At 38.5% G+C, this 12,339-nt stretch overlaps 1 protein-coding gene across 6 annotated transcripts in view; it reads left to right on the plus strand.

The window, feature by feature from the left end:
* Positions 1-11,092: 11,092 nt before the first annotated feature.
* Positions 11,093-12,339, plus strand: part of TIAM1 (TIAM Rac1 associated GEF 1) — a 323,266-nt gene continuing 322,019 nt past the window's right edge. For 4 of the 6 annotated variants that reach the window (XM_043994255.1, XM_043994252.1, XM_043994256.1 and 1 more), the window contains exon 1: positions 11,094-11,251. The gene's annotated coding sequence lies outside the window, so the exon portion shown is untranslated. Of the gene's footprint in view, positions 11,252-12,339 lie in introns of all 6 variants that reach the window. The other 2 variants (XM_043994258.1, XM_043994259.1) reach the window with 1 other exon arrangement.

Consider the following 12,339-nt stretch of genomic DNA (forward strand, 5'->3'; position numbering starts at 1 on the left):
TATCTCCCAGACTAGTAAATGGAAGAAGCTTTTGGTTTTCTAGATAGACCTTTTATTGTTATGGTAGTCACAAGGTGATGTTGATTAGAAGGATAAGAAAGTAGAAACACAATACAAATCATCTTACGTCTAAGCTTAGTCTATATTCCTTATAAAAACTCATAAAAACCGAAGGCCACCTTTGGAGAGAGAGAGAGAGAGAGAGAGAGAGACTATCTGTGCAGCGCAGTCAGGAGACCAGCAGAGCAGGAAAAAGCCCCACTTCCGTTCTCTCCTTGTCTTTTAAGCTCGCACCCCGGAAGTTGAGTGCGTAGCAGGCAGTCTGACGTGTGCAGCAGGTGGACTGTTGGTCTCCTCCCCAAAAGGGTGGTCCTTCAAAAACTGGCGTCTTTCAGTTATCCTAACCGACTGTTAAAAAACTTTCATATTTTTTTACCACAGTTCAAATCCGACCACAAACACTTGACACTTACTAGCTGTGTGAGCCTAGGCAAGTCAGTTAACCCCAATTGCCTCATACACACACACACACACACACACACACACACACACACAAAACAAACAGAAAAAAACCCCTAATGAATAGGACTAGTTATAGGGAAAGAGAGGAAGAGGAGATCTACTTGACCAATTGAGAGAAAAAAAAAGGAAGAACTGTTGCTGTTGTTTTTCATTCATCTCTGATTCTTCATGACCCCATTTGGGGTTTTCTTGGCAAAGATAGTAGCATGGTTTGTCATTTCCTTCTCCAGCTCATTTTACAAATAAGGAAACTGAGACAAACAGGGTTAAGTAAATTGGTCAGGGTCACACAGCAAGTAAGTGACTGAGGTCACATTTGAATTTAGGAAGATGAGTCTACCAGATTCCAGGCTCAGCACTCTATCCACCGTGCCACCTAGCTGCCCCAGAAGAATTGTCTAGTTGATAAAATCAGAAAAGTAAAAAAGAACTTACAAGCAAGGAAAACTATTGGCCAATATAATTAATGAATAGTGTCTCAAAATTTTAAACAAAAATATGTCCAATGACTTATCCAAGAAATCATTCATTCTGACCAAGTGGGATTTATGCTAGGAAAATAATATTAAAAACCAAAACATACAAAACTACACAATCATCTCAATAGATACAGAAAAAAGCCTTTGACAAAGTTCATTTCTATGCTAAAAACCCTACAAGTATACACAGAAGCCCCCTTTTTAAGATCATAAAAAGCATTTCTCTAAAACTAAAATCAAGCAACATATACAACAAAAATATACTAGAATCTTTTCTAATAAAGGAGGGAACAGGATGTCCATACCCTTTACTCTTCTGTGATATAATTCTGGAAATGCTAGCAGCAGCAGTAAGAGAAGAGGAATAAATTAAAGGCATAAAGATAGGGGAAAAGGAAACAAAATTATCCCTATCTGATAATAATATGATGGCAAACTTGGAAAATCCTAGGGAATCAGCAAAAATATGAATTGAGACAATTATAGCTTCAGCAAAGTTTCAGGCTACAAAATAAATCCTCAAAAAGCATCTCTCCATAATAATAACAAATTCCAAGAAGCAATAAATAGAAAAGGAAATCCCATTTCAGGTAACTATAAAATGCATACAATATTTGGGGATTGAACTACCCTCCCATCTATATATAATCTATATCTATATCTGTATACAAACACAGTCACACATATGACCTAAATGGAAAAGTTAATCAAATTGCATGGGGAAAGAATAAAATGATAATGGTGAGTAGCACAGTGGATAGAGTGCTGGAACTAAAGACAAGGAGCCCTGAGTTCAAATCCAACCTCAGATACTTACTAGCATTGCAACCCTGGGTAAATCATTTAACCTCTTTCTGCTTCAGGATCCTCACCTCCAAACTGGGGATAATAATACCACTTACCTCCCATGGTTTTTGTGAGGATTAAATGAGATAATATTTGCTAAGTGCTTTTCTAATCTTAAAGTTCCATATAAATGCTAATTTGCAAAAATAGCCAGTATTTACTATGTGTCAAGCAATGTGCTAAGCATTTACAAATATTATCTCATTTAATAATAACACTAGCTAATAGTTATATAGTACTTATTGCTAGGCACTGTTCTAAGTTCTTTACAATTAATATCTCATTTCATCCTTACAACAACCCTGTGAGGCAGAAGCTATTATTATCCCCATTTTTCAGTTAAGCTTTGCTTAACAGAAATTAAGTAATTTGTCCAGGGTCAGAGTTAGTAAGTGCTTGAGGCTGGATTTATACTCTGCTCTTTCTGACTCTAGATCTAGCACTCTATCCACTATGCCACCTATTACTCTACATTCTTTTCAGACAAACCTAAGAAAAAAATAAACAAGAAAGAATTAAAGATGTTAACAGAAATTTTGAAAAGTAGAGATTCTCTGGCAATTACAGAAGGGAAAGGAGTTTACCTATTTCTCTGCCATGCATGCATGGCATCTTTACAAAAATCAATGTTACCAAAACAGAACAGAACTTAAGTGATGTAGCTAAAGCACTATTTAGGGGGAAATTTATAACTCTACATGCTTTAATCATTAAAAGATAGAATATCCAAATCAATGAATTGGGCCTATAACTTAAAAAACCCCAAACCAAAAACCAAACAGAACATCTAAAAACAATGTGGGAATTCTGAATTTTAAAAAAATTGAATTGATAAATATAAGTAAGAGCTTATTTAAAAAGTAATGAATAAAATAGGTAACCTGCTTTTTTAAAAGAAAGGAAAAACAAGTTGATTGCATTAAAATTTTTTAGAAAGAGAATCAACAATTGAAGAGGAAATTGAGGAAATTTATCCGAAATTATTTTGACTAATTATATGTTAAAAATGATTTCTCAGAGGAAATGGATAACTACAAACAAAAGACACTTAATAACCAGATTAACAAAAGAGGAAAAAGGATCATTTAAATAACCCAATATTAGAAAAAGGCATCAATGAACTACCAAAATAAAGTCAAGAACCAGACCAATTTACAAATTAATTCAAACAAAGCACTGAAACAGCAATTAATTCCAATATTGCATAAACTATTTGCAAAATAAGAAAAGGAAGGACCTTTCCAATATTTTTGTACAGCAAAAAATTTGGTCTTGATCCCTAAACCAGAAAGACACAAAACTGAGAAAGAAAAATATAGACTACACAAAACAGAGAAAGAAAACTATAGACTAACTTTGCTAATAAACATTGACACAAGAATTTTGGATAAAAAATTAGCAAGTAAACTGCAATAAAATATTTTTAAAATTATATACTATGACCAGGTTGTATTGATTCCAGGAATGTTGGGTTGGTTCAGTATGAGGAAGACAGTAAACATAAACCAACAATAAAAGAAATAATAGAAACTATATGATAATATTGATTGATGTCAAAAAGGCTTTTTGACAAAACCCAACACTTACATATATTTTTTAAAAATGCATACAATAGAAAGCATAGGGATAAATAGCTTTTTTCTCAGTATAGTAAAGAACATCTGTCCAAAACCAAGGGAAAAAATTACCTCCCATGGTTGTTATGAGGATCAAATGTAATGATAATTGTAAAGTACTTAGCACAGTGCCCCGCACATAGCAAATACTATAAAAAATCATTATTATTATTCAATGTAAAGTTAGAGGCCATTCCAATACAATCAGGGGTAAAAGATGCCAATTATCACCATAGATACTACTTAACATTGTGCTAGAAATTGATAAAGTCATAAGACAAGAAAGAAAAATAAGTGACTAAAAATGAGCAAAGAGGTAAAAAAAATTTATCACTTTTTGCAGATAATATGAAAAGTTATTAGGAAATTTTGAGTCAACTAAAAATTAACTGAAATAATAAATTGGTTACAAATGCAGGATATAAAGTAAATCCTCATAAATTATCAGAATGTTTGCACATTAGCAACAAAACTCATCAAGAAGAGATGGGAAGAAAACTTGCTTTCAAAATCACTACAAAATGTATAAAAAATTCAGGGAGATTACCCACTGAAATGCAGAACTATATATGAATCCAAGTTACAAAATACTCTTTACAGAAATAAAGATAGTCATAAATAATCAGAGAAGTATTAATTGTTCATGGGTAGGTTGAACCAATATAACAAAAATTACAACGCTACCCAAATTTACTTATTTGGGTGTTGAACCAATCAAATTACCAAAAGAGCTAAAAAAAATCAAGAAGAAAAATCATATGGAAGAAGAAAAGATCAAGAATATCTAGGGAAATAATGAAAAAAAGTGGTGAGGAATGGTAGAAAAGTACCAGATCTCAAATTATACTATAAAAAAGTAATTATCAATATTATTTTGTATTGGTTAAAAAATACAGAGATCAATCAGTGGAACAGATTAGGTACACAGTACACAGTACACAGAAGCAAACAAACATGGAAACCTAATGTTCAAAAAAATCCAGGACCCCAGTTACTGAGGTAAATACTCAAGTATTTGGCAAAACTGCTAAAAAAGGAAAAAAGAAAAAACTGTAGTCTGGCAAAACTGCTAAAAAACAAGCTGTATCTATCTACCTGTTGGGAAATGGCAGGACAAACAATAGTGTATGAATTTAATGGTATATTATTGTGCCACAAGAAATGACAAAATGGATAATTTTAGAGGAAATTGGGAAGACTTCCATAAAGGCACAGAGCAACATCTCACATTGTATACCAAGATATATCCTAAATAAATATGTGACTTAGACATAAAATGTGAAATCATAAACAAATTTGGAGAAAAAAGGAAGAAATTCTCTTTTTCTTCTATGAATAGTGGAAAATGGCCAAAAAAGGATCACAGAAGATAAAACTGTTAATTTCATTTATATAAAATGTAAAAAGGTTTTGCACAAACAAAACCAATGCAGTTAAAATTAGAAGGGAAACAAGTATGCGGTCAAAAAAAATCTTTATAAGTTCCTCTGATAAAAATCCCTTGTTCAAAATATATAATGAACTGACTGGAATTCATAAGACTAAGAGCCATTCTGTAATTGATAAATGGTCAAAGGATATAAATAGTCAGTTTTTAAAGGAAGCCATCCAAGCTATCAAAAGCCATATTAAAAAAATGATCCAAACCACTTTTAATCAGTGAAATGGAAATGAAAGCAACTCTGAGGTTCTGCCTAATACCTAACAAATTGGCAAAGATGATAAAAATGGGAAATGACAAATGTTGGATGTGCTGTAGGAAAACAGGAACTCTAATGCACTGTTGGTAGAGTTATGAATTAGTCCAGCCATTTTGGAAAGCAATTTGGAGATATATCAAAAATGTCACTAAAATGCACATATATATCCTTTAACCCAGCAATACTACTACTAGGTTATTATATACCAAAGACGGAAAGAAAGAGAAAAAGGGCCTATATGCACAGTAGCTCTATTCATAGTGACAAAACAAACAAACAAAAAAACAACTGGAAACCCAGGGTTATTTACCTTTTGGGAAATGGCTGAACAAATAAGAGTATATGAATTTCATACAATATTATTGTGGGTATTGTTGTGCAAAATGGATAATTTTAAAGGAAATTAGAAAGATCTCTATAAAGGGATGCAGTGTGAAGTGAATAGAACAATTCATACAAATACAACTTTATTTTTAAAAAAACCAACCAACAACTTTGAAAGACTTTGAAAGTCCCTTTGAAAGCACAGATCAGGCTAAACTACTGAGTTAAATTATTTGTGGAAAAAAGGCATGGTCCCAAAGTATTCCAGATGTGCCCAGAAATCTGGTCACCTGGTCAGTGTATAACTAGCGATGTTTTGCAGCAAGACACTGTTCTTTACCACTAGGCTTGTGAGGAAATATACTCACTCCAGGAACCACTCCCAAATTGGTAGCCATTAGGATTAAAAAGGAGAGTTAGTACTTATTGGTATTATGTTTATTAAAAGAGACTCATCTATTCCAACTGTTTCATTCTAGGAGATGCACAGTTGGTGGAAATGTTAATTGTTCTGTTCTGAAAAACATTTTGGAATACTATTTTAAAAGTCTTTTTTTTTGGGGGGGGGAAGCAATGAGGGTTAAGTGACTTGCCCAGGGTCCCACAGCTAGTAATTGTCAAGTGTCTGAGGTCAGATTTGAACTCAGGTCCTCCTGAATCCAGGGTCAGTGCTTTATCCACTGCCACCTAGATGCCCCCATAAAAAACTTTTTTTTTAAGCACATATACTTTGACCCATATATACCAGTACTAGGCATATTCCACCGCTACCCCAACCAAGTGGAGTAAAGACAGAAGGAAAGGTCTTACACACAGATATCAATGTATATATTTATATTTATAATAATACTTTTTGCAATATCAGATAACTGGAGAAAAAGTGGTTGCCCATCAAATGGGACCTGGATGAAAAAACTGTGGCTTATGAGTGTAATTATATAATTTCACACCATAAAAAGTTATAAATATGGGGCAGCTAGGTGGTGCAGTAGATAAAGAACTGGCCCTGGATTCAGGAGGACCTGAGTTCAAATCCTACCTCAGGCACTTGATACTTACTAGCTGTGTGACCCTAGGCAAGTCACTTAACCCTCCTTGCCCCACCCCCAAAAAGTTATAAATATGAAGAATTTAGAAAAACTTGGGGAAATCTATAAGAACTCATATGGAGCAAAGTAAACAAGCAGAACAACTGACCACAGTAATATGAAGAAAAACAATACTGAAAGATTTTATTGTGCCAGTCAAACACTACTTTGATTAATCATGATTTGGTCATGACCAAAGGACTTGATGGTAAAAGATGTCTTTCACCTGTGGGTGGATAATAGACATTGGATGAGACATAGGTTCTCAGACATGACCAATGTGTTGATGTTCTTTGCTTTACTATCATTGTTTTGAGATCAGTAGGAGGGAATATCATTGGGAAGTGACAGTAACTTAAAAAAGAGAGAAAAAAAGATTAATAAAACATTTTTAAACAAGTAAATTTAAAAATTCTGGCCTTGGAGTCAGCAAGACCTGCATTCAAATCCTGACTCTGAATAATTACTAGATATGCAATTTGGACAAGTCATTTCATGTCTCTGTGCCTCGGTTTTCTCATCTGTAAAACATGACTTTTGTTTATAATACCTACCTCAATAGTGTTAAGTACTTTGTAAACCTTAATGCCCTGTTTCATGAACACAAGGGTTGTGTAGGGTTGTATATTGTCTTGTGTGTCCCCAGCACATTGAACAACATATTATCAGGCACTTAATAAATGTGTGTTGACTTGAATTGCTATGATCTTCAGAAGTCAGCTATAGCTGGGCAGGAAACACGTAGAGTGGCAGAGGTTTTCCAGGAATCACAGAAAGCTGGATAGAACTGAAGAGGACCATCATATCATTTAGGACAATGTCATAATTTTTTTTTTTTTGGCAGGGCAATGAGGATTAAGTGATTTGCCCAGGGTCACACAGCTAGTAAGTGTCATGTGTCTGAGTACATATTTGAACTCAGGTTCTCCTGAATCCAGGGCCAGTGCTCTATCCACTGTGTCACCTGGCTGCCCCCAATGTCATTCCTTTTTTTAAAATTTTTTATTTTTTTAGTGAGGCAATTGGGGTTAAGTGACTTGCCCAGGGTCACACAGCTAGTAAGTGTGTGTTAAGTGTCTGAGGCCAAATTTGAACTCAGGTCCTCCTGACTCCAGGGCCGGTGCTCTATCCACTGTGCCACCTAGCTGCCCCAATGTCATACTTTTTACAAGAGAGGACTCTGAGGTTCAGAGAGGGGGGTCATTTCCCCACAGTCACATAGCTAATAAGTGGCAGAGCTGGAACCCCAAATCTGGCCTTTTCCTTCCAAATTCAGTGCTCTATCCACCATGATATTGAAGAAACAAACATCTGGCCAGATAGAATAACACACAGTGCCCCGAACATAGTAGGTGCTGGATTCTGTAAATGAATGAACAAAAGAATGAATTGAAAGAAGATATTCTAATTCAAGGCACATTAGGCAATGAGATGGAATGCTTCAAGGACCTCTTGAGGCTCCCCTAGAAACAAAGTCGCTGCCTTAACAGAGGCCAGCAATTGCAGGTGATTGGAAAACCTGGGAGGAATAATCAGTACATTTTGAGGAGATAAATCCTATAATTTGCTGAGATTAGAAGATTGACCACTCATACCTGCTGGCATAATCGATATAGACAAATATGAAGGTATGTAGAAAAAGACTAACCCTATACTCAGAAGCAGCATTAAAGAAAATCTTCTATTGCTTCTATTAGACTTCCATACAGTGAGACATTTTTTAAAATTCGAAAAACTTAAAGTCCCTAGTCATACATGAATCGGTTTGTAGTGTGGCTCAGCAAAAAAAAAAAAAAAAATTAAAAAAGAAAGAAAAGCGGGGCAGCTAGGTGGTGCAGTGGATAGAGCACCGGCCCTGAAGTCAGGAGGACCTGAGTTCAAATCCGACCTCAGACACTTAACACTTACTAGCTGTGTGACTCTAGGCAAGTCACTTACCCCAATTGCCTCAAAAAAAAAAAAAGAAAAGAAAAGAAAAAGAAAAAAAGGTATTTTATAGTTATTTGACCTAAGAATTACTAAGTGGTTTAGAAATTGGGAGTCAAGAGATGGAGATTCTGTCTCAGACATTAGCTTAGGTAGAGCTCAGAGCTCTATTTCCTTATTTGTAAAGTGGAGTCATTTATACATGTCCTTATTCTCACATAGTTTCTGTATGCAGATTGATTCCTAAACCTTTTTAAAGGGCTATATAGATGTGTCATTATGATTTTATCTTTTTTTTTGTCTAGACCTATGAGTTTATTAGTATAAGGAACTCCCAGTGTATCAACTCTCTCTACAAATGCTGATCAGCAATTGTTAGCAATTTATAGTCATGGAGAGCTACCTGGGACACTGACAGGTTAAATTACTTTCCTGTAGTCAAAAATAAGTATGTGGCAAAGGTAGGGCTTGAATCTTGGCCTTTCTGACTCCAAGGTTGAGTCTCTACTACATTCATTATTCTGCCCCTCTCATTATTATTATAACCATTCATTTACAGGTATAAAAATCTCCAAGATGAGACTTATTACATTATTCCCCATTTTCATGATTGAGTATAGATAGGCAGGGCAGCTAGGTGGCGCAGTGGATAAAGCACTGGCCCTGGATTCAGGAGGACCTGAGTTCAAATCCAGCCTCAGACACTTGACACTTACTAGCTGTGTGACCCTGGGCAAGCCACTTAACCCTCGTTGCCCCACCAAAAAAAAAAATCAATGTGAGTATAGATAGGCAAGGAGATTGCCCAAGTCTCTGAGAGTCAGTGACATTTGCTGACTGCCCATCATGCACCAAGAAATATGCTGGAAGAGGCCAGTATTGTACAATCTTCTATAAAGAGGCTTACAGTCAAAAGTTCAGTCAGTTAAAAATAATTAAGGACCATGGTCATCCCTAGGCCATATTGGGAAGTACATGAAGTTGGTCTTTGCATCTCCTCCTACCTGGAACCCTGGCTCCCTCCCTCCCTCCCTCCCTCCCCCCTTTATATATTTTGTATCCCATTTTGGCAAGGCCTCAGCTTCTGAGGTTCCCTTCCCAGTTAGCCGGTAACAGCTCTAAGTATCACCCCTCCTTAGAGGAGGACTCTTGAAGAAGAAAAACCCCTTACTATTTAAGATCTTTTCAGGATGAATGCTCCCTCCACCTAGCAGATCTCAACAAATACTCCTCCGTGCTTAATCATCCCGTGATTTTTGTCCATGTTTTCCCTAAAGTATTCTATAAAGCTCTCTAAAGCAGAGGTATATATAATACAAGTATATAATAAGATCCACTGAGGGGGCGGGAAGAAAATATCATTTCTCTTGATTTTTAAATCTAAAATATATGTAAAATGAAACTTTACTAATAGTTGATATGTAGACTCACAGTAGAGCCTTCACTGGCCCTCTACGTCAGGCAGCTGCCACATGACACGAAACAGAAAAATTGGTATAAGTGGAGTTTAACATTGCAATTTCTCAACAGGACTGAGCACGTTCAGAAGCTGGGGCAAGTTTGGGCTATAAGCAGGAAGCCTTTTGTACAACTCTGATGCCCTATGCACAGTTACAACCTCCCATTCTTCCCTATTTTACCCCAGGCTCTCCTCCTTGACAAAGAGAACCTTTCTTTCTCTATGTACCCTCGATCCCATCCCATCCCATCCCATCCCATCCCATCCCATCCCATCCCATCCCATCCCATCCCATCCCATCCCATCCCATCCCATCCCATCCCATCCCATCCCATCCCATCCCATCCCATCCCATCCCATCCCCTCCCATTTTCTCCAGCACTGCTACACAAAGTAGTGTTGTAAGGTTTCTCACTGCTTTCTCCACCCCCTTTCTAGGCCCTTATCCCATCGGCCCCAGGTGGGAGAAAAGGAAGTAGAACATTTACTGGGTGGAGGGAGGAGGGGGAAGGAAGGGAAGAGGGGGCGTGGCGGCAGATTAGCAAATGGTGAGTTTGGAGGTAAGAAGACCTCAGTTCAAATTCTGCTTTATACACTTACTGCCTGGGTTACTTTGCAGCCAAATCCAACATTTCACGAGCCCCGCCCGCACCAACTCGAGGTTTTTTTGTTTTGTTTTTGCTAAAATTCATTGCTCCCTTCACCTAGGCACCTAGACAAGCAGTCCTGTAGACCTATTGCACGGGGTCGTTGCTGCTTTTGTTCCCTCGTCCCCTTTCCCGACTGCCTTCTCTTTGCCCTGCTCTCAGTCCGGCTCAGGTAGTTCGTGGAGAGCAACGAGGAGCAGGCGTTTTTCAGGCAGCCCCTGAGCTTTTGCGAGTTAAGCCCAGGCCTAGAAGAAAGCCTCGTTACCAACGTGCGCTGGGTAGTCGTTCAACATCCCAACTCTAAACGCCCCGCTACTCTATCTGCTGCCCCTCATTGGCCTGACCGAGGCAGAGCGATCGCCCATCTCTCCAACCGTAGGTAGACTTTCCGTGGCGTCCGCCGTCCCCGCCCCTTGTGCCGCCTGCGGTAACTACACAGCCCCTCGGATTGGGCGAACCTGAGCTGGGGTCCGCAGCCCCTACGTGTAGCGTGTAGCGCCGCAGCTGTTCTACTTCTAGCTCGGCTACGTAGGTAACAGCCATCGTGCAGTGGCTGTAGCCTGGCTCCTTGGCGTGCCCGGCGTGCGGGTCCTGCTTATTGTCTCTAGCTCCCTTTGCAAAGATACAGGCCGGGGGAATTGCAGGTGAGTACAGACGGGCGACGTGGGGCACGCGAGTCTGGAAAGGCAAGGAGGAAAAAGAGAAGGATTGCCGTAAATATCCGTATGATCTCATTTTCAGCATCCAAGGAGGGTTTTTTTCCTGGTCTCAGTTCTCGATCGTTTAGATTTTACTCGGTTTTGTTTTCATTTTCCTACTATCTAGAGGTGTGTGTGTGTGTGTGTGTGTGTGTGTGTGTGTAAGTGTAAGGCGGGGAGAGAAGAGATGAGATCAGTAGAGTTAATATGAATGGCTTTGCAAACTGCGAGAAGGAAGAAAAAGAAGAGTAGAGATGCTGCAAGAGCAGAGGCGAATGAGAGTGTTAGTGTTGGGACATTGATGCAGCGGGTTGGCAAAGAGGGTTTACATTGTCAGTCAATGCTCGTCCGTCATTGTAATCTTACTCACTTTGAGAGTACGTGTATCTGTGCAGGGTGTAAATCTCTGGCCGATTTAAAGACCCCAGGCCGTGCGTTTTTGAAGAGGCAGCCTTCTCTTGCTCCTTATCTCCATTTCCCTGCGGTGCTCAGGCATGATGCCACTTCCTTGCGTCTTGCTAATAAATAAATTTCACAATGGGTTTTAGCTGCTAAGTTTAGCCTCAGAGGGAAGGAAGAGTGAAATCCTATCTGTCTGATGATGGGTTAGCTGGAGAAAGGAGCTTGTGAATGAGGATTTACAATGCTTTACATCCTGCCTGATCTCCTGGGTTCCTCTTAACTGACGCCCGAGACAATGAGTTGTCATCAGGAGCTCTGGCTTCCAAGGCACTGGGCACTTGGAGAGTGCAGTGCTGTGCGCCCTCTGTGTTGTGAAGCAGGATGTTTGCAATTACGGTTTTTACAATTCTGGCTTTTCTTCCTTGCCAGACTCCCCCCCCCCCCCCCCATATTGTCCCTTTATCCCCTGTATGCCACTTTCCGTCTGAGCTGGGCCTGCTTTTGTTTACAGACTTCATCATTGGGTGAGAGCTTGCTACTCCTGGAATCTGCTTGACTCTTTCCTTTTGAGTGGTTGGTAAATGGGTGGGCGATGCCTTATAGACTGTCAGGTGACTTTTCTCAGGCTTTTT

This window comes from Dromiciops gliroides, chromosome 3 (genome assembly GCF_019393635.1).
Source record: "Dromiciops gliroides isolate mDroGli1 chromosome 3, mDroGli1.pri, whole genome shotgun sequence".
Classification (NCBI taxonomy): Eukaryota; Metazoa; Chordata; class Mammalia; order Microbiotheria; family Microbiotheriidae; genus Dromiciops; species Dromiciops gliroides.